General features: G+C 42.1%; 1 long non-coding RNA gene across 2 annotated transcripts in view; it reads right to left on the reverse strand.

The window, feature by feature from the left end:
* Positions 1-5,471: 5,471 nt before the first annotated feature.
* LOC122424769 overlaps positions 5,472-23,045 on the reverse strand; it is an 81,956-nt gene continuing 64,382 nt past the window's right edge. For both annotated transcript variants that reach the window (XR_006264528.1, XR_006264529.1), the window contains exons 2-3: positions 8,497-8,623; positions 5,472-5,532 (exon numbers count right to left, since the gene is read on the reverse strand). This is a non-coding gene — a long non-coding RNA (uncharacterized LOC122424769). The remainder of the gene's footprint in view (positions 5,533-8,496; positions 8,624-23,045) is intronic.

Below are 23,045 nucleotides of genomic sequence, written 5' to 3' on the forward strand. Positions count from 1 at the left end.
GCTTACTCTCATTTCACACACACACGCATGAAATCGACTCAATCTCTCCTTGGCTACTGAGACTAGATAACATTCCAGAAAACCCCAGTACTTCTTGAACTTTTATTTCTTCTTTTCTGGACAGTCTCTGTGGGGAATGTGATTTCCCAGGGGCTCTGTGCAGGATTCACCAGCACGATTACATCTTCCAGCCCTCACCAGGGACATGAGACTAAAATCCGGCTCCCAGGAGTTTGCCTGACCTGCCAGTGCAGCCTTCTCTCATCTGCCAGCGTCTCCTGGATGCACTCAACTCCCTTTCATTTCACCACTGAGAACCCAGACATTTGTGAGAATGAAATCTTATTCAGGTATACCAACAAATCTGAAGCCTTAACTTTAAAACTAAATTGATTTCTGCTTGAATTCACGTTTTTCTTTCCCTACCTCGAGAGCACTCATTAAGTGTCTGCACACTTACTGTGTCACATAGATAAGGAAAATACTCAAGACTCTAAGTGCACTTTAAAATTTACTTTAAAAAAGTAAGCAATTTTGAAAGAAGACATTTAAGTCTCCTTCACTATACATTATTTAACAAAAATCATGAACAGCTATTAGTAACTTCTTTGAGTATACTGAGGGTGTTAATTTAGTTCTTTCCTATTTCCCCCTATTCATCTTTGTGCCCTTTGAATAAAAGACATTTATTTTATACTCTACATATAATTATGGTTTTGTGCCCCTGCATTAGTCATAGGGAATGCCTTGTTCCATCTCAACTTCAAAAGAAGAGGTTTTATAGTTTTAGAGAAATAAATAAGCATCTTAAAGGCAGAGCATGTCAGCCCAGCTTACACAGTAAATTCTGACCCGATTTTGTTGAGATTAAGATCTACACAGGATAGAGAGTGAAGTAAGTCAGAAAGAGAAAAAAAAAAAACAAAACAAATATCATACATTAACACATTTGAATGAAGTCTAGAAAAATGGTATAGATGATCTTATTTGCAAAGCAGAAATAGAGACATTGACAGAGAGAACAAATGTATGAAGCCCAAGGGGGAAAGAGAGGATGGGAAGAACTGGGAGGTTGAGACTGACATATATATACTATTGATGCTGTGTATAAATAGGTAACTAATGAGAACCTATGGTATAGCACAGGGAACTCTACACAAGCTCTGTGCTGACCTACACGGGGAGGAAATCCAAAACAGAAGGGATATATGTCTATGTACAGCTGATTCACTTTGATAGACAATGGAAACTAACACAACATCGTAAAGCAACTACAAGCCAATAAAAGTTACTTTAAAAAAAGACCTACACAGGAATTCAGAACACTCAGAGACAGTAGCAAGACATAGCCCTGAGAGGTCTCAATAAGTTTAAGAGGTTCTTAACTTTGCAGACCGAGATAAATGTAAGGAACATATTCAATGAATATTTATGCTCCTCTCCACCAGGTACAAGACATTTCCACCAAGTCAATGGCACATTTATTATTCTTGTTTTGTTTGGGTTCAGGTTGAGCTATTTATTTTCCAAACAATAGGCTGCAAGAATGAATTCTGTTCTCTCTTTCTTTCTTCTGTTTTTTAATAACTCTTTCTGGTTCTCCACATTAATTCCCTTTGCCAAGTGTATACATGATCTATATTTTAAAAAGTGACTTGCTTTCTGAAAAACACAAAAATACTAATTCAAAAAGATACATGCATCCCAAGTTCATTGCAGCACCTTTTACAATAGCCATGATATGGATGCAACCTAAGTGTCCACCAACAGATGAAGGGATGAGAAAGATGTGATATATATCTACAATGGAATATTAGCCCTAAAAAGAATGAAATTTTGCCATTTGTAGCAACATGGATGGACCTGGAGGGCATTATGCTAAGTGAATTAAGTCAGATAAACACAAATATTGTATGATATTTTGCACTTGTGTGCAGAATCTAAAAAATACAACACATAGTGAATATAATAAAACAGAAGCAGACTCATAGATATAGAGTGCAAATTAGTGGTTACCAGTGGGGAGGGAGGAGAGATAATACAGGGGTGGGGAAATGGGAGGCACAAACTATTGGGTGTAGCATAAGCCCAAGGATGTATTGTACAACATGGGGAATGTAGTCAATATTTTGTCATAACTATAAATGGAAAGTAACCTTTAAAAATTGTATGCGTGAGTGCTAAGTCTCTTAAGTCGTGTCCAACTCTGTGTGACCCCATGGACTGTAACACACCAGGCTCCTCTGTCCATGGGACTCTCCAGGCAAGAACACTGGAGTGGGTTGCCATGGCCTCCTCCAGGGGATCTTCCTGACCCAGGGATCGAACCAACATCTCTTACATCTCCTCGATTGACAGGCAGGTTCTTTACCACTAAAGCCACCAAAAAAAATTACTAAAAAATTTAAATGACTTCCTCTGAAGTAATTGGAGAAGAAAATGGCAACCCACTCCAGTGTTCTTGCCTAGAGAATCCCATGGACAGAGGAGCCTGATGGGCTAGAGTCCACGGGGTCTCAAAGAGTCAGACATGACTTAGCAACTAAACAACTCTGAAGTAATAAAATGTGCTTGAGGTCAAGAAAGTAAAACATGTTGGGCACATTTTACCCTAGGCTGAGATGCCATTGTACAGATTTAAGTAGAGCGAAGTGATGAATTCTGGATTGACTCTGAGCACTGTACAACTGAAAAAGAAGTGGAGGTGGGTTTTGTGTTTAAAATATAGTAACACATCAGGTACCTTTGTTTCTCTTATCTTGGTAGTTCCTGTTCAACCTTCCTTAGAAATTTAAAACCATGTGAGGAAGAGATATAGAGAGAGAGCAAAGAGGTGAAGAAAGGAAAGAAAAGAAGTGATGTAGTTACGGAGAGACAGAAGCAAGAGAGACTTCTCGGGAGCAGGGAGAATGGGGCAAGGATCTCATATAAATGTTGTTTTCAAATAATCGTAGTAACTAAGAATAAAACCACAGCTAACTCTAGCTGTGACATATCAATTGACTGAAAGTAAGAAATCTGCATGCTGAGGGAAGCAAAGCAGCTCAGCTGTTGACACAGCCGACAAGCCTGTGCAGCAGGGGAAGCTGAGCATCAGACGGGGACCCCTTGTATCCCATTGTCCATAGCTTTCTTTTCCACCTTGGTCAACATTTTGTTATTTTTCCACTATTACTAATAAGCAGAATCAAAGCTGGTTTTTCACAAATGGGCACAATAAAGGACAGAAATGTTATGGACCTAACAGAAGCAGAAGATATTAAGAAGACGTGGCAAGAATACACAGACGAACTATACAAAAAAGATCTTCATGACCCAGATAATCATGATGGTGTGATCACTCACCTAGAGCCAGACATCCTGGAAGGTGAAATCAAGTGGGCCCTAGGAAACATCACTACGAACAAGGCTAGTGGAGGTGGTGGAATTCCAGTTGAGCTATTTCAAATCCTAAAAGATGATGCTGTGACAGTGCTACACTCTATATGCCAGCAAATTTGGAAAACTCAGCAGTGGCCACAGGACTGGAAAAGGTCAGTTTTCATTCCAGTGCCAAAGAAAGGCAATGCCAAAGAATGCTCAAACTACCACACAGTTGCACTCATCTCACACGCTAGTAAAGTAATGCTCAAAATTCTCCAAGCCAGGCTTCAACAGTACATGAACCGTGAACTTCCAGATGTACAAGCTGGATTTAGAAAAGGCAGAGGAACCAGAGATCAAATTGCCTACATCCATTGGATCATCATAAAAGCAAGAGAGTTTCAGAAAAGCATCTACTTCTGCTCTATTGGCTATACCAAAGGCTTTGACTATGTGGACCACAACAAACTCTGGAAAATTCTTCAAGACATGGGAATACCAGACTACCTGACCTGCCTCTTGGGAAATCTGTATGCAGGTCAGGAAACAACAGTTAGAACCGGACATGGAACAACAGACTAGTTCCAAATAGGAAAAGGAGTATATCAAGGCTGTATATTGTCACCCTGCTTATTTAACTTATATGCAGAGTACATCATGAGAAATGCTGGACTGGATGAAGCACAAGCTGGAATCAAGATTGCTGGGAGAAATATCAATAACCTCAGATATGCAGATGACACTACCCTTATGGCATTAAGTGAAGAAGACCTAAAGAGCCTCTTGATGAAAGGGAAAGAGAGTGAAAAAGTTGGCTTAAAACTCAACATTCAGAAAACTGATTATGGCAACTGGTCCCATCATTTCTAATGGGGAAACAATGGAAACAGTGAGAGACTTTATTTTTTTGGGCTCCAAAATCACTGCAGATGGTGACTGCAGCCATGGAATTAAAAGACGCTTGCTCCTTGGAAGAAAAGTTATGACCAATCTAGACCGCATACTAAAAAGCAGAAACATTACCTTGCCAACAAAGACCCATCTAGTCAAAGGTATGGTTTTTCCAGTGGTCATGTATGGATGTGAGAGTTGGACTATAAAGAAAGCTGAGCACCAAAGAATTGGTGCTTTTGAACTGTGGTGTTGGAGAAGACTCTTGAGAGTCCCTTGGACTGCAAGGAGATCCAACCAGTCCATCCTAAAGGAAATCAGTCCTGAATATTCAGCATCAGAACTGATGCTGAAGCTGAAACTTCAATCCTTTGGCCATCTGATGCAAAGAACTGATTCGTTTGACAAGACCCTGATGCTGGGAAAGATTGAAGGTGGGAGGAGAAGGGGATGACAGAGGATGAGATGGTTGGATGGCATCACTGACTCAACAAACATGAGTTTGAGTAAATTCCGGGATTTGGAGATGGACAGGGAGGCCTGGCGTGCTGCAGTCCATGGGTTGCAAAGAGTCGGACACGACTGAGCAACTGAACTGAACTTATTAGTGTACTTCTAAATTTATTTGTATGTATTTATTTCAAATTAAAGTATAGTTGACTGACAATGTCATGTTAGTTTCAGATAGACAGCCTAGTGGTTCAGTTATACACACACACACATCTATTCATTTTCAGATCCTTTTCCCTTATAGGTTATTACAAAATATTGAGTATAATTCCCTGTGTATTTGTATTTATTTTAAAATTTTTTATCTGGAGATTCCAGAAGTGTACCAAACAGAGTTCCTATATGCTCTTTACTCAGCTTCCCCTATTGCTAGCTTCTTACATAATTATAGTGCAATGATTAAAACTGAGAAATAAGCTCATTTGTACCATTTTTAAAGATTCCACATATAAGTGATATCATATGATATTTGTTTTCCTCTGACTTACTTCACTAAGTATGACAATCTCTAGGTACATCCATGTTGCTGCAAATGATATTATTTTGTTCTTTTTTTAATGGCTGAGTAGTATTCTCTTATGGAGAAGGAAATGGCAACACACTCCAGACTTCTTACCTGGAGAATCCCAGGGACAGAGGAGCCTGGTGGGCTGCCGTCTGTGGGGTCACACATGACTGAAGCGCCTTAGCAGAAGCAGCAGTATTCTCTTATATATACATATACCGGCTGTATAGCACAGGGAACTCCTCTCAGTACTCTGTAGTGACCTATATGGGAAAAGAATTTTTTGAAAGAACAGATATATGTATACATACAACTGATTCACTTTGATGTGCAGCAGAAATTAACATTTTAAACTATAGTCGAATATAAATATATAGAAATACATATAGACTAAATAAATATAGACTAAATATAGAAATAAATATAGACTATTTAAACTACAGTCGAATAAAAGTTAAAAAAAAAAACATTGGTCCTTCATTATTACTAGAGACTTTGAATTTCACCAGTTTTTCTATTACTGTTCTTTTTCTGTTTTAGAATCCTATGTTGCATTTAGTTGTTGTGTTAATCATTGTTGTGTACTGAATGTGTCTCCTCACTCCAAATCCATATATTGAAACCCTAACCCCATTATGATGGAATTTGGAGATGGGGCCTTTGGGATGTGCTTAGATCATGGTGGGTAGAGCCCGAGGTAGGATTATGTAAGAAGAGATAAAGGAGTAAGCTTTCCTTCTACATGAGAGAACGTGGTGAGAAGTTAGCCGTCTGTCACCTGAGGGTCCTCACTAGAATCTGACCATGATGGCACTGTGATCTGGGACTTCCAGCCCTGACAACTGTGAGAAATAAATTTCTGTTGTTAATAAGTTGCCCAGTTATGGTATATTGTTACTGCAGCTTGAGCTGATTAAGATAGCTATCTAATGTGGCAGAACAAATTGCCATAAACTCAGCAGCTAAAAACAATACATTAATTATTTCATAGTTTTTGGGGGTTATGGTTCCAGGCACAGATTCGCTGGGTTCTCTGTGAAGGGTCTCACCAAGCTGTGATCCAGGTGTCAGCTGGGCTGACATCTGAAGGCTAGAATGGGAAGAATCTGCTTCCGAGCTCACTCAGGTGCTGGCAGAATTCACTTCCCTGAGACTGTAGGACGGGGGCCCTGGCTTCCTGCTGGTTGCTGGCTGAAGGCGACGCTCAGCCTGTGCGTGGGTCTCCCAAATGGCCACTTGCTTCCCCAAAGGTGGCTGGAAGAACTCTCTCGAGCGGGTCTGCAGCAACATGGAGCCTTATCTAACATGACACCATCACAGGGACGATGACATCCATCGCCATTGCCAGATTCTGTGGGTCAGAAATAGTCAAGGCAGGGGGCGGGGTGGTTCCAGTTACCACCAGGGGTGGGGATCGATTATTCACATGGACTTGGTCCTCCCTGGTCATCCCTCTTACCTGTGGCAATTACACAGTCCTCTTGTCCTTCAGAACCTTGGCACTTTAGAATACTGAGCCGCTTTTTTATTGATGTGTGTACTTTTGACCATTGTGGGGATTTTTTTTACGTTTTATTAAAATGTATTTATTTATTTTGATTGGAGGCTAATTACTTTACAATATTGTGGTGGTTTTTGCCATACATTGACATGAATCAGCCAAGATGACAAGATGATAAAGACAACACTATATGCGAGACCATTGTGTTTTTAACAATTATGAAAATATTTTTCTCAGATAACTGAGGACACATACATATCATTTACCCTCCCTGCACACTTTGGCCTACTGAATCATCACGTGTCTCTTGTCCCTGCCTGCCCCTTTGCTTTCATTTCCTGAGAGATGTTGGAGAAGAGACACAGCAAGCATAAGAGACCACCTCAAGAAATAATGGGCAGAGAAAGACAAGTATCATTTGATATTGCTTTTATGTGAAATCCAAAAAATGGTACAAATGAACTTATGAACTTAATTACAAAACAGAAATGAGTCACAGATGTAGAAAACAAATGTATGGTTACCAATTGCAGTGAGGATAAACTGGAAGATTGGGATTGACACATACACAGTGCTACATATATATAAAATAGATAACTAAAAAGGACCTACTGTATAGCACAGGAAACTCTGTTTAATATTCTGTACTAACCTATATGGACTTCCCTGGTGGCTCAGACGGTAAAGTGTCTGCCTACAATGTGGGAGACCTGGGTTCGATCCCTGGGTCAGGAAGATTCCCTGGAGAAGGAAATGGCAACCCACTCCAGTACTCTTGCCTAGAAAATCCCATGGATGGAGGAGCCTGGTGCAGGCTACTGTCCTTGGGGTCGCAAAGAGTCGGACACGACTGAGCGACTTCACAATAACCTATATGGGAAAAGAATCTAAGAAAGCAATGGCTACGTGTGTATGTATAACTGATTCACTTAGCCATATACCTGAAGCCAACTTGATGTTGTAAATCAACTATAATCCAATAAGATAGAAATAAATAATGAAACTTAAAAAAATAATGGGGAGGGATAAATTAGGAGTTTGGGATTAACATGTACACACTGCTATATATAAAATAGATAGTTAATAAGGACCCACTGTATAGCACAGGGAACTGTACTCAATGTTCCGTAATAACCTATAAGGGGAAAGAATCTGAATAAAATGATAAATATGTAAGTATAAGTGAACCACTTTGCTGTATACCTAAAACTAACACAATGCTGTAGATCAACTATATTTTAATTAAAAAAAAGAAGAGGTAACAGATTAGCTATAAAAGGTTGTGAGCCTAGAGGAATGATCACATCTTTGATAGAAGTCAGAAAATTAAGGGGAAGATTCTGGCTTGGGAAGCATCCTGAACATTTATTGCTTGCCCTCTGGAAACCTCATTGAATCTTAGCCAGAGTGGTACAGATGGAGAGAACTGCACCCCAACTCTAGTGGTGGGTGTGGCTGCGAAACCTTTCAGAGCCCTGGGTCACAGCGATCAGCTCAGGAATTGGCTCATCCTGATCAGAGCCATGGAGATGCTCAGTTGCATCTTCTTAGAGCTTTTGAGGAAGAGGCAGGCATAGTATCCTGCAGAGCTTTACCCCACAGGAAATAAGCCTGGAACTGTGGTAAGCATTCTGCCATGCATGTTAATTAATATTAGGTTTTGCTCAGAGACAGAAACCTCACATTTACAATAATTTAAATAAGGTACAGGTGTATTTTTTCTTACATGAATGAAGTCTGCAGTAAGCAGGGAGGCTGTGTGGTGACTCCATGGCCAGCAGAGCATGGTTTCTCTCTTGCTCTGTCGTTCCTGATAACACAGATGGTTCCAGACAGATGCTTGAGTTTCCAGGCTGTAGGGAAAAGGAAGATGGTGAAGAGGGATCCTTCAAGGACAACTTTCTGAAAATTGCTCATGAGGCTTCTTCCGCTTGTATGCCATTGGCCACACTACCATGCTTAACTGCAACAGAGGCATGGAAAGGTGGTCTTTACCTCAGGAGGCTGTTCCCAGCCACAGGTGAGAGGTTTTATGATAAAGGAAGCAAAGGGGAAACAGCTGTGGGTTGGACAATGAGCTTTCTCTGCTGCTCCCTCTACTAGCGGAGAGCTTGACTATAAATAGAGTCTACTCTCAAGGAGCAGGCAGAGTTGAAAGATGAAACTAAATCAATCTTGTCCCAGTGATAGCTTTGAACCCCTGCATCAAGCTGTACCTGAAGCCAAAATACCCCTGCTACTTAAGTTAATAACTCTCCCTTCTTTCCTCATTCCCTCCCTTCTTCATTCCTTCATTTCTGTTTTTCTTCCTTCTTTCTCATTCTCTGTTTTAACTGAAAAAAATCTCGACTGGTACAGAAAGGAGGATTCCCCCCAAACAGCATATAAGATCACCTTTATTTCTTTGTTCTCTCAAGCTTTCCATTCCCCTTACAGTTACTCAGAAGGCAACTGAATTTTCCCTTATATCTCCTAAGGGTCAAATTATGCATCTCCATGCTCTGTTTCCTTTCAGCCTAAAGGAGAGGGAGCTGCTGCTGTTTCTTAGAACTTGCCTTTTTTGGGATTGGATTAAAAATTTTAAAATATGTTGGCTTGTAAATCCCTACTAAGACTCATAAGCTGTAAATTTCAGCTCAACCTATTCTAGGTATTTTTACTTATTTTTAGCAAATGTTCCTTGGAATTCTTTCCCTATTTAGTAAAAACTCCTCTGTCCAATATCTTGGCTGCATACCCACATCCTCTTCCTCAATTCTGGCTTTTATTAACATTAACAGCATCTGTGAGAATTAGAACTTAATGGATTGCTTTCTGTTGATCTGAGAACCCTGCCATAATAGATCTTGTTTTAAAGGGTTCCAAACAGTTGGTCAGCAATCCAGCTTTTTTTTTTTTTTTTAAAGTAACTTTGCTAATAGAATCAATTTGCCTAGCCTGTTCCCTTGGCATCTCTTTTTCTGGGTCTTTCCTTTGAAGCAGACAATCCAAAACATTAGGTTTGGAGGTTTTTTTCTATCAGATTCTGAAAGCACGGTTTTCACTTAAATTATTATGCGTCTCTGTCCCTACTTATATCAGTAAAGTGATTAGGAGTGTCTACCAACTGCAATTCTCAGGCTATGAAATCTGGATTTTTAAATTTAAATTATACCACAGCACCATATGGCTGAGGAGAAAGGAGTGCTCAGTTTCTTATCTAACCGAGAGTTCCTCTCAAGCAAGGGAAATTGCCGTCACAGTCCAAGTTTTCCCCGGCTCTCTGAGGTTTAGCATCACTGCTGCCTCCCAAAGCGCATGCGCATAGGATTTTCTGAAGCGGCTCAGAGAAAAGTTGCTACAAAACACAGCGGACGACTTTTGGATAGCAGCCATTCTGACTGGCGTGTAATGGTACCTCATTGAGGCTTTGATTTGCATTTCTCTCATAATGAGTGATGGATGACCCAGAGGGATGGGATGGGGAGGGAGGTGGGAGGGGGGTTCAGGATGGGGAACACATGTAAATCCATGGCTGATTCATGTCAATGTATGGCAAAAACCACTACAATATTGTAAAGTCATTAGCCTCCAACTAATAAAAATAATTGGGGATGGGGGGGAAATAGCGGACGAGGAGAGCTCCCGAGAGTCCGCCGTTGCCTGTCTTCTCACCACTGACGCTGACATAGCCACGAGGCCAAGTTCCGGAAATAGGAGCACACGGGGTGTCCTTCACTTACAAGCATTAAAAAAATGCATTCAACTTGAGGCGCATTCAGAACTTCATTCCTTTCCCCGAGGGCGTGGTGAGCAGGGGCTACCAGGCTAATGCAATTATGTGTGGGAGCACCACGGAGACCCCTGAAGCTTCTGAAGCACAAGGTCAAATGCTGCGAAAGTCTAGGTGTGTCGGGGGATGCGGCTGATTGATAATTATGGGGACTCCTCTCTGAATCTGTCATGAATTAATGGAACTCGGGAGCTACACATCCTCTTTAGGATTATAAATGGCATCCTGACGTTTTAGACTCGGCCACCCTTCTCTCACGCCCGATATTAGGGGACACTTGACTGCCTACTGAGACGGTGACCTTGTACTTGCCTTCCCCCAAGTCAGGGTCAGGACTGTTGCAGACAACCCAGGGGTGACCTCTCTTGTTTACCCGGCATAGGAACTAAGCCAGGTCCCTTTGTAGGCTGGTGGCACTGGATACCTCCTCCCGTCCTCTGAACCCGCTCTCCGCGGGTTTGCTCCTGGTGGCCGACCTGGATGGTTGACATCCCCGTGGTTCCTGCCCTCTGTAGCTGGGGTTGTCCCCCGGTGAGTGCAGGCAGGGAGGTTGGGGTGTCTGCTTCCCTGGCCTCCTTTCTGTGGCGTCAGCAGTGCTGACACCTACATAGCTCCTGCCACGTGGCCTTCTCCCGTCTGATCTCTGGTACCCTCCCTTAACTCCCCGCCTCTGGATTCTGAACCTCCTCCCTGCCGTCGCTGGCCCTGAATGTTACACCGCCCAATGGTGGTTTCCCTTCACCTGCCCACACTTATGTAAATAATGTATTTCTTAAACTCTCGCCGCATTTCTGCTTCAGTGTGCCCTGGGTTTCTTGCTGGAAGCCTGTGTGTTAAAACAGCATTGTCTTGATTTGTCTGATCTTGCTTCTGTCTCTTCCACCTGCTCTGACTCAGTCTTTCCTCTTAAGTGTCTGTAAAAGGCCACCATCTATGTTTGCTTCTGCTTATTTGCTTAATGCGCTTTTGCTTCAGCTCATTTTCAGAAGGATGTGATGATATGCATGTTGGTTGGTCATGCCCCTGCGCTGACTTGCCTCTGCCCACTTAAAATGCACTGTATCTTTCGGTCACCCACACAACCTTTTAAGAAATCAGGGGGAACCTTCAATCTGGCTATTCCCTGACATGAAGACAACCTCTAAAGATAGAATTTCATTGAAGTCAGTCCTTTAAAATATAATTTAACTGAACCTTTCTGGCATGGCTATAACCTCAGAAATATAATATGTACTTGCCTGGTGACAGTGAAGTGCCTACTATTTTGGTTAGTACAGATTTCACTTTGATTCTTTTGAGATAATTGTCTTTTTACATAAGATAGAAATTTCTTTTTTTCTCTTTTTAAAAAAAATGTTTATTTATTTGTTTGGTTGCATTGGGTCTTGGTTGCAGCACACAGGCTCTTCACTGGGGTGAGGGGGCTCTTCATTGTGGCTTCTCCCTCTACTTTTGGCATACATGCTTCAGGGTGCACAGGTTCCGTAGTTGCCCATTAGAATGTGGGATCTTAGTTCTCCAACCAGGGATGGAACCTGGGTCCCATGCATTGAAAGGCAGATTCTTAACCACTGGACCACCAGGGAAGTCTCTAAGGTGAAAATTTCTTAGGTAGCCATTGCCCTATCAGAAAAAAAATTCCAGCAAGAAAAATGCCAATGTACCACACCTGTGGTAAAAAAAAATAATCCAGCTATGAGTACTAATTTTTAGGCTATTCAATATCAGGAAAGGTTATTCAGGACTCAAGTAGATACAGCATAGTTTTAAGTACAAGAGAAGTATAGGGTGCCTTCAGATAATGTTAGAAAGTTTTGAATCCTTGGTATGCTGATGATGGCTTTGGTCCAGAACTAACTGTTACCCAAATGAGAAAAGGAGATGTGGCAGGTGCTATAAACAGCCCACTCACTTTCCTGTTCCCCCTGTCCCTTCCCCCTCCCCCAGAGGTGGTGCTCCCGTGGAAAATCCCTCTACTCACACAAAGTTGCCCCTTGCCTGCATCTCTCTGCCAGTGGGATGTGTGTGGCCTGGTGAGGAGGTGCCCCAGCAGCAACCTTCACCCACATAGGGCCAGGACCTGGAGGGTGAATGTCTACATCTCTTTATCCCTTTGGGAGAAGGGCCAGTCCTGAGATGTGTTCTCTGCAGGCACTAGTGGTTCCCCAGAAGGACGGAAACTCAGTTGTCAACAGCAGTAACCTCCTTGTGAGCAGACCCTTTATTGGTTTTCCTCCTTCTATTGTCTCACTTTCCACCTCTTTCTGTGCTTCTGTGATTGCCTCCCGAATAAATGGCTTGTACCCCAAATCTTGTCTCAGGCACTGACTTTTGGGAGCATACATTTAGGACAGGATGCTCCAGAAGGACAACGAGAGATGAGACCCATAGAAGAAGAGATCAGGCCATTCCTAGCTTCAAGAGAATTGTGTCTTTTCCATTCTTCTGAATTATCTGTTATGACCTATTGAGAACACTGGCTGTTTCAAAACTATAAATCTGTTTCAGCTCTATAAATCTCTGCTATCTACGCATGCAGGGAAGGAAGACTCGATAAATATTTGATAATAATGACAATTCTAAGATTATGCTATTTATGGTAACCATTACCCTAGTGAAGGGATATAATTATTGCAAAAGAGCAAATCAAGTTCTGCATTTTGTGAAAGGAAAGTGCCATCAATCCTCTTTGAGTCATCTCTAAAAGCTAAAAAAAAACAGCGTCTTCCTCAGATGAGCACTGTTAGGGGGTGGTAAGGTTATGCAATTGTGTTCAAAGCAAACTGAATTTCTTCTCAGGTGACTTGGCAGTTTTTCACATTCCTCCACTCATGTCGAGGGCCTAAGTGGATTGATTGTAACATCTCTGTGTATTTCCATAGACAACAAGACTGTTTCACCAAATGTACACTGAAGGTCTATCTTTGCAAGTACAGCTCAGTCTTAGCATTTTAAAAAATATTTATTCCTTTTTTAAATTTGGCTTTGCCAGGTCTTAGTTGTGGCATGCAGGATCTTTAGTTGCAGCATGAGGGATCTAGTTCCCTGGCCAGGGATCGACCCCAGGCATTGGGAACGCAGAGTCTTAGCCACTGGACCACCAGGGAAGTTCCCAGACTTAGCCTTTAGAACTGGCTTCAGACCTTTCTAAACTTTATTGGAAGGAGCCCAACCAAACATAAATGGTGGAGAATTCAGTGGAGAAAACCATGATGAAACAAAAAGTATGTGCGTGATTTAGCTCTTAGCAATTTCCAAATTATGGCCTTTATTCTTTGACTTATCATCTGCCCACTCTTCGGTGAGATGAATAGTTTTCTGCATATTATTTTAGGAATTTTTTTTTTCACCCATGAGTTACTCACTAGCATTCATCATATAGTAGAAGAGTGAAAGTCACACCCAGGATAATATCAGACAATTTCTTCCTCTAGCTAATATTAATGAAATTGAATAGGCTTGCTCCAAAATTCATTGGGAACCATTATTCACTGTCCTGTGATGCGTTTAATCAGATCCAGTTGTTCAAAGATTATGTTACACATCTCCTCAGGAGGAAAGTTATGGTAGAAAGACAACCTTCCAGGCTGTACACAATAGGACAAAATATGTGATAAGGGCTCTTGGAAATCCAAGCAGGTTAGCTTCATTTAAAAACTTCAAGCTTCATTTAAAAACATCAAGCTAGAATGTAGCCCATCTTTGCAAAACATGGTAAAGTGCTCTTTCCAATGATCACACATTTCATCTGTCAAAATGTATTTTTTGGTATATTCTTTTTCATATTCTTTTCCATTATGGTTTATCCTAGGATACTGAATATAGTTCCCTGTGCTATACAGTAGGTCTTTGTTGTCTGTCCACACTAAATGTCATAGTTTGTGTCTACCAACCCCAAACTCCCAACCCATCCTTCTCCTTCCCCCAAAATGTATTCTTGATGTATTTTCGAAATCATCATCCTAAGCATATTTAGTTAGGCATCACTTGCAAATAAGCTAATGGGGTAGCGGCACAAAATGCTGAGACAACTACAATTATCTCTTAATTACACACAGCAGGCTCCCAACGTGTGTCACCCTTCCGAGGATACTTAACAAGAAGCAAAGAAAGTCAGGCTAACCAGTTAGAGAGCCCACGCGGGCTGCCTGATGACAGGTTTCCTCTGAGACACTGTGGGGCAGGACACAGCCGCAGCAGCTGTCACCAGGAAGAGCTTGCCCAGATCGAGAAAATAACCCGACTGAATCTGATGATTCAATTCACACGGATGGACGTGAGGAACCAGGAAATGAGGCCATGAGATAATCCCATCGGCAAATCGATGGTTTTACAAGGAGCTCTAGCCCTCTACATATGAATAAGGGAATTTCAGACAGCCCACCTCGGGTTGTGTCACTCAGGGCGTTGTTATATCTTCCTTGAGCAAGAATCAATATCTCCTTGTTACTATGAGATCCTATATTCAGGAGGGGAAATGGTCTAAGACCAGAAATATGTCAAACAAAGTCCACTTCATCTCCAGGGGAGATTGATGAAATGGAGAAAAGCCTATCTGTGAATTAGTCAATGACAGTTTATGGCATGACTGTTAGCTGCTGGCACTGTCCACAGTAAGGTTAAGGACTTCCCTGGTGGTCCAGTGGTTAAGAATCTGCCTGCCAGTGCAGGGAACTCACGTTCAGTCCCTGGCTGGGGAACCTTCTAAGATGCCACATGCTGCGGGGCAATCTGTGTGCTGAAGCTACAGAGTCCGTGCTGCAAGGAGGAGCCCACGGGCCACAGCTGAGACCTGAAGCAGCCCGGATAAGACAAGACAACAACAAAGCGCCCAAGTGAGGGTAAGAAAAATTCAGCATGTATTCTGTGCTTTTCCACACGTTCTGAAACAAAGCTGCTGTGGGGAGTAGCACCCAGCCTCTGTGGATGGTGCGCATGTGAAGTGGGTAGACCGACTGAGGGCGGTAATAATTATTCTCTGTGTCTACCTCTCTTGCCAGACAACAAAGGATGCTCATAAGCTTTCTTTGCTTTGATTCGTACCACAACTCATGAAATGAATTGGAAAACACATTCACCCCTTTCTGCAAATGAGAAAGCCTCTTGCTCCATGGTCTAGAAATTTCTAATTGCTGTGGGAAAGGAAGTACCAGTGCACAGCCTTTATGACACTGACTGCAGCGGGAGGTTACTGGAGTGGATAAGAGAGGCTTCTAAAGCTGGGCCTGAGGACAGTCGTCCCACCCTCATACTCAGCTCCGTTTGGGAAATTTCAATTAGCCACCAATTAGCCCCGCTTGAACCCTCCAGTCCTGCTACATCCTCTGTTTTCACAGAACATCCTTGCATCTTGAATTCAGCCAATCACATCACACCTCTCTCTTTGTTCATTCTCTCTTCTACTACCCCAGTGGGCCCAAGCCTGGTTTTATAGCAGAGTCACCTGCTGAGTTTATTATCAATTCAGTTCCTTGGGCTCCATCCACTACAGACCCATTGAATCAAAGATTCCTCCTGCAGTCTGTAACTAGAACTGCTTTTGCTATTTGGAAATGCTGACTAGACTCTGAGCTCCTCTGGGGATTTTGCTTTGTCTTTTTCATTTTTATGATTCAGTCTGATATTTTTCACTTTCACTGATATTGTCTAAGCAATATTCTAATCAAGAGTTGGAATATTGGAGGGAATTCCCTGGTGGTCCAGTGGTTAGGACTCTGAGCTTCCACTGCTGGGTGCACGGGTTCTATCCCTGGTCAGGGAACTAAAATCCCACATGCCACGTGGTGCAGTCAAAAAAAAAAGAAGAAGAAGAATTGGAATATTGGAACAAAGTTAACTGGTCATCCTAAAGAGAGAGCAATAGGTGTGTGTTTGATTATCCTTGTGACTTTTCTGTGTTTGGCATTTTCAACACAAAACATTGGAGGAGAAAAGATATGATTAGCTAAATAATTACTGACAAATTTGGTGGAATTAACTGAAAACAGTTTAAAAAAACAAGGTGAATTGGGCTTCAATACTAAATTAACTGTATAGCACATGGAACTATACTCAGTATTTTGTAGTAACCTATAAGGATGAAGAATCTAAATATATATATTTAGATCTATCTATCTATATATATCTATCTGAATCACTTTGCTATACACTTACAACTAACGCAACATTGTAAATCAACTATACTTCAAGAAAAATACTAAATTAGCTAATTAATTAGCTTGTTAATTGAATAAATGAATGAATGATCTGATCTCTGACCTTTTATTTTTTATTCAGAAGAAAATACTGAAAGTGAGAACTCTCAGATGGCGAATTTGTTACCAGGAAGATCTTTGAAAAAATGGAGGAGTTGGAAACTAAAAACTAGTTTTTCTTCTTAGTTGTCTTGTTGAAACTTGCAACCAATTAATTTCCTCCAAATATACCCATTCTATAATATCCTCTAATGAGAAACCTGTTTCTGTCCTCATTTTCAGTGAACACTCCCTTGTCTGTGCAATAGACAGAAAGCAATGCCGTGGACCAATGAAAGCAGCGAGACGACAGACCATGCAAGGCACTGGCTGGTTTTGTGCTGGTTCCCCTCAGAGCCCACAGTCCTTCTCTGCAGAGGCCTTTACTCATGAGACATCATACTTTGTATCATGCACCCCGCCATCTAGGCCACATCGGATCGGACTATTGATGGGGTCCAGGTTCAAAGATGGCCAAATGTTAGCAGTCTTCCAGGTGGCCTGGATCTATCCTGGTTCATGACTGGCTAGTCTGAGGATGTTGAAGGATGGGACACCCAGAGACATACAGCAAGAGGAGGGTAGCATGGAAGCAGGGATGTAATAAAGAGATGCCTCTAAGTGCGGATGCTGTCACAGGAAGAGAAGGGAGTCAGTTGACAATGGCTGCAGCAGTCGAAGCAAAAGCAGAAAATTATTGATCAAATTCTTGGTCTCAGGGGACAGAAACCCATCCTGAACTTGCTTAGGCAAAAAGGAGAAATTTATTGGCTGACACAGCCATGAAGATTGGGCATGTGGTTAGGTAGGATGAGAAGCAAGAATTGATCCCAACCAGAAATTTTTCTTTTTGTCTTGTAAGCTTGTTTCCATTGTGTCTTGTGTGTTTTATTTTCTCTATTTTTCAAAGGGCATCATCATTGTAGGGAGAGGGGACATGGTAGCTCTATCACTAAAACATTTTAGGGAGAGGCTCTGATTGGTCTGCTTAGGTCACATAAGCATCACTGGACGAATCAGTGTGGCTAGAGGTGCTGTGTATTGTGGTTGACAGTCTTCATGGTTTCCACAAGAGAAAAAACAGATCTTCAAGAGAAAGAGGGTGAATTTCCCCAAAGAAGGGGGAGAAACTGGGTAGAGTCATTCATTGACACCTACCTTAGTAGCCATAATGGCAGAGAGTTAGAGAAGGAATCACTGGACACCTATTTCTGAGCACAAAGGCCCTAAGATTCGGTTATGTCATCAGCGCAGCTGCTGAACTCCTAGTGAGACAGGCCTGGGACCGGGACCCTTTGCTGCAGTGCTTGTACCTGGACACACCTCTCCTCCAGCAACAAAATACAGAGAAACTGTATGGGACGAAAAATAACTGTGTGCATGTGCCCTTGGGGCAAATTCAGTGCAGGAAATTCTGGATGCAAAAGATACAAAGAAAACAAAAACCTCAACCTCCACTTTGGAGGAGCCTAGGACAAAAACAGGATTTTGGGGAGCAAAAGCAGAGGACTGTGCATGCCCCCTGCACACACCACCACCAGAGGGGTGGGCAGACCACCTAAGCTACCCCTCCAGCCCAACCCCTGGGCACAGACCTACCCTCACCCTATGTGAGGAACAAAATTGCCCCACCTTGGGGAGTGAGAGAGCAATTTCTAAGAAAGCCAAAAAACCTGGTTGGTAACACTAGGGCTAGAGATTTTTATGTGTATTAGCCAGCTATTACCATAATAAGCTGCATAACAAACATTCCAAAGATCTCAGTGGCTTACCACAGCAAACATTTATTTCTCATTCATGAACTGGGGGTTAGCAGGGATGACTGCTTTATACTTGGATCCTGGTCTGCTCTGAGCATCTCCCCATCCTGGGATAAGTGCTATCTAGCACATGTTCTTTTCATGATCAAAGTCAAAAGCCCAAGAGATCAAGCCAAACTCTGCACTAATATTTTTAAATGTCTCTGCCTCTACTTGTATCATGTCTGTCAACATTCCTTTATCCATGCCCATCATCAGAACCAGAGGAGCTGCACAGAGGTGAGGAAGAGAAGGTGGATAATTGGCTGGAAAATAAGAAAATCTACCATTATCCTGAATGGCATTGAATGACATTCTAGGAGGTCTAATGAAATTGTTTCTTATGTTTTCTTGTTTTTTAGTGGATGTATATCTCAGTTCAGAAATCCAAATGTTGAAATAAATTACATTTTCTCTAATGTGACTTAATTCTGTTTGGAGCCTCCATTCAAGAGGCTGAAACTTGACCTCCTTGAATTCAGATTTATCTGTCTCTATCTTTTTCACAATCAAATTTAGATCCTGGGGTGGGGGTGTGATGTAAATGCTATCAAAACAGCATCTGGAGAGCATCTGGTTTTTGAGGCGTCTTTCTGTCCAGACTCCCACTGAAATGTTCATCTGTCTCAGATGTCAGTCCCTGGCAATGACTACCAGGAGGTCACGTCTTTGGCTTGCTTCACATGAGAATCATTGAGCTGCTTCTGTGCCACAGTGGGCTTCGTGAGGACAGAAGAACCCAAGTCCTGCCTGCCTAGATGCCCAAGACTCTCCCCAGGTCTCTGTAGATAGACTGTGCTTCTACAGCTCTGGGCAGCTCCATTCACATGGTCGACAGAGACCAGGTAGCCCCCCTTGGTCTTTCAAATCTGTGTTAACTTCGCTGCCCATTGGGGGCCCTGGCAAAAGCATATGAAGCCACAATCTTGAAGACTTGCCATTTTCCAAATATTTAATTAGTCCCCGAATTTCTTCCTTTCAGCCTATCAAGCAGTCTTTCCCAACTCTGAAGAAACTCTAGTCTACTCAGCCACCTCCCCTCAACTCAGTTCTGTTCTCAACCATGGAATTTCTCTGTCTCCTCTGAGGGTGGTCTCTCTGTCCTCTCCTGCCACGTAACAGGGCCAAGGACTTTGGAAACCCAATCCAGGAAAAGGCCATGTTTCAGCTGTCCACCAGGGTGTGTCTCTGCCCAGAGGCAGGGAGTTCAAAACAGCCTGACTGCCTAAAGAGGAAGGGACTTAGGGAAAAGAGAATGACTGGGGGGAAATATCTTAAAAATATGACCTTTACTACATTTACAAACTAAGATCCACTCATCATGCATCAGTTCTTAGGAATTTGAAGGGAATATTGATAAGAATCCAACAGTACACTTTCATATTTGTTAGCCTTTAAGTGGATTTTGGTGCTTCTAGAAAGACAAGGATTTGTTTGGCACAGTGGGAAATAACAACATTTCTAACTAAAAAGCAAACGTATTTACATTATGAAAACAAGGTTCGGGACTTCCTTGGTGCTCCACTGGATCCAGACTCCATGCTCCCAATGCAGGGAGCCTGGGTTCAATCCCTGATCAGGAACTAGATCCCTCATGCCTCAGTTAAGAGTCCACATATCACAACTAAGACTCGGTGCAGCCAAATAAATAAATAATAAATAAACATTTTTTTTTTAAAGTTTTGAAATAATAATAGAAAATAAGGTTTAAGAGGAACTAGAAAGTTGTCAAAAATCCCTGTTACTTTCCCTGTGACAAGCTGGAAATGGTGGTCATTCTCTTACAGAATATGAAACAATGGCCTAAAGAATTCCTCACTATCCACCCCAACTGCCAAACTTGCTATCACACACCTTCTATGGAATCACAGAGTGTTTAAATATTTTGGTATAAATATATGGTGGTTTAGTCACTCAGTCTTGTCCGACTCTCGCAACCCCATGGACTGTATGTAGCCTGCCAGGCTCCTCTGTCCGTGGGATTTCCCAGGCAAGAATGCTGGAGTGAGCTCCCATTTCCTTCTCCAGGGGATCTTCCCAACCCAGGGATTAAACCTGGGTCTCCTGCATTGCAGGCAGATTCTTTGCTGACTGAGCCATCAGGGAAGATGCTGTTCTTTGGTGGACTCTTTTGGGGATATTTGATGAGCCGATGAGACAACAACTCCCCATTTTCCCAGGAACAACTCTCATCTTAAGAGTTGGTTCTCCATCCACCATAGTTTTTCTGTGTAAGTTCCTCTCTGGCTGTGCTATCTGAACCAGCGCCACATACCAGCTCTACACTTGTCAGTCTTCTGGGCATCTGGGGCTGAAAGATGAGTCTGTTTCCTGGCTGAACCTTCAGGTTCCAGGAAGCAGATGAATCTGCTTTGGGGAGAGAATATAGAAGATATCTTTACTGAATGTGGCCTCCTAGTTTTGTCATTGCCAAGTCCGTCTCTCCTGAGGCTGTGTGTCTTGCAGTCTCCAGGCCTTTGAGACTCTGCACGGTCTCAAAGCTCCCTCCTCTGTGAACTGGAGCTCATCTAATTTTATTTCTCTTGTTTGCAACCAAAGAACTTTAGCAAACACACTTTTTCTTTTGCTGAGCTCAGTTAAACCAGAACCTTATTTATATCAACACAGGACTTAATTAAGCTGAGTGGATAACAGCATCAAGAAGAACTTGGATAACCAGGAATAGCTGTTCATAGTTCCTTGAAAGGAGACGAGAACATAGCAGTGGCTACATGTTGAGTCACAAAGGCCCAATCTATAATTCTGCGCACATCAAACTGCCAGGAGTGCCATTTGTTTACATGGGAGCAGAATCCGAAACATTTATGCCCCTGGTTAATGAACATTGTGAACAAAGGAAGGAGAACTTTTATAGCCTGCAAGCAGCAGCTGAGAGAATACACAAGAGCAAAGTTTTCATTTCAAACATCAGAAATTTTTGTCATGCTTATTATTTTAGGCTATCAGACTGCCTGCTTTCATGTATTGATATATTGACTTTGCAAAAATAAAATCATTAAAAAAGTTTGATCACATGTTTCTAGCCATCTGCTTTCTGGTGACTAAGTTGAGGGTTGCAGAAAGCCAAGAAGGAATATACTATCTTTTGTCAACCAAGGCAAAAATAAAATCCACAGATCAAAAATCGGAACCTGGGGGAGGAAGCATCCGGATTTCTCAAATGAGTCAAGAAATATGCAAACTGTAGACCTCTCTCCAACTCTGGAAAAATCTAACTTTGGGAGGGTGAGTTTTGCCTGTTTTGGTAGAAAATAAATTGGGTTGATGGATGTGGGTGCTATAGGAAGTGACTGGAGTTTAAGGCCCAGATCCAAACTCTCTCTCTCTTTCTCATCGTTCAAGAGACTTTCCTCTTCCTTTGGATCACCTCTTCTAGAGGATAAAAATAAAATTAAGTCTTTTTGAGTACCCTTGAAATTTTGCCTGATTTTATTTGTTGAGTATTTCATTTAAAGGCCTCAGTTCCCTGGTGAAAGGGAAAACACTTGCATTGAAAAAAGCCATATTCCACGATCACATCTCACAGGATCGGCCGACAAGAGCGTCTGGCAGTTAGCTTTTTATAGAGCGGGGAAACAATCTCTCTTTTGAACCATATTCCTGGCTCTCCAAATTAATGGGACGTCTTTTTCTTGAGGATGTTCTTGGAGTGTAGCAGCAGGGCATTTACTCTTCATTCTCCAACTGCAGAACTTATTTAATTTCTAGTTCCACTAAGTGTGCCCTCGGCCCTTGACCTCCCTTCTCGCTATTAAACTGAGCTCTCTCTCAGTGATTGCTGTGGACAAGATGACTTTAGACAAAATTGGAAGGAGGTCACATTTGTCGTCGGCTCCCTTTCACCTCCCCCATTAGCACAATCCCCTTTCTACCTCCCATCCACACCAAGCCACTCATGTTGCCTGGGTGATCCATCTTAAATAGACCCAATTTTCTCTGTAGTGCCCAGAAATCCCACTTCTGTACTTAATTATGAGCAAAACTGTATTTACTTACTTATTTTTTTTAACTTAAAATATATGGTAATTGAACATACATTGTGTCATGCATGTAGATATAAAAGTAAATGCCATGGGTCCCTGTTTTCAAAAAAATAATGATCTGGGCAAGATAGATGCATATGGGACTTCCCTGGTGGTCCAGTGACTAAGATGAAGTGCTCCCATTGCAGGGGTCCTGGGTTCCATCTCTGGTCAGGGAACTAGATCCCATATGCTGCAACTAAGAGTTCACATGCCACAACTAAAATATCCCACAAGCCACAACTAAGACCCAGCACAGCCAAATAAGTATGTAAGCAAACAGATAAGTAAATGAGTAATAAATATATAAAAAGATTGTTGCTGTTTTAGTTGCTGTCATGTGTAACTCTTTTGCGACCCCATGGACTGTAGCCCGCCGGGCTCCTCTGTCCGTTGGATTTCCCAGGCAAGAATACTGGAGTGGGTTG

Source organism: Cervus canadensis, chromosome 22 (assembly GCF_019320065.1).
Source record: "Cervus canadensis isolate Bull #8, Minnesota chromosome 22, ASM1932006v1, whole genome shotgun sequence".
Taxonomy (NCBI): Eukaryota; Metazoa; Chordata; class Mammalia; order Artiodactyla; family Cervidae; genus Cervus; species Cervus canadensis.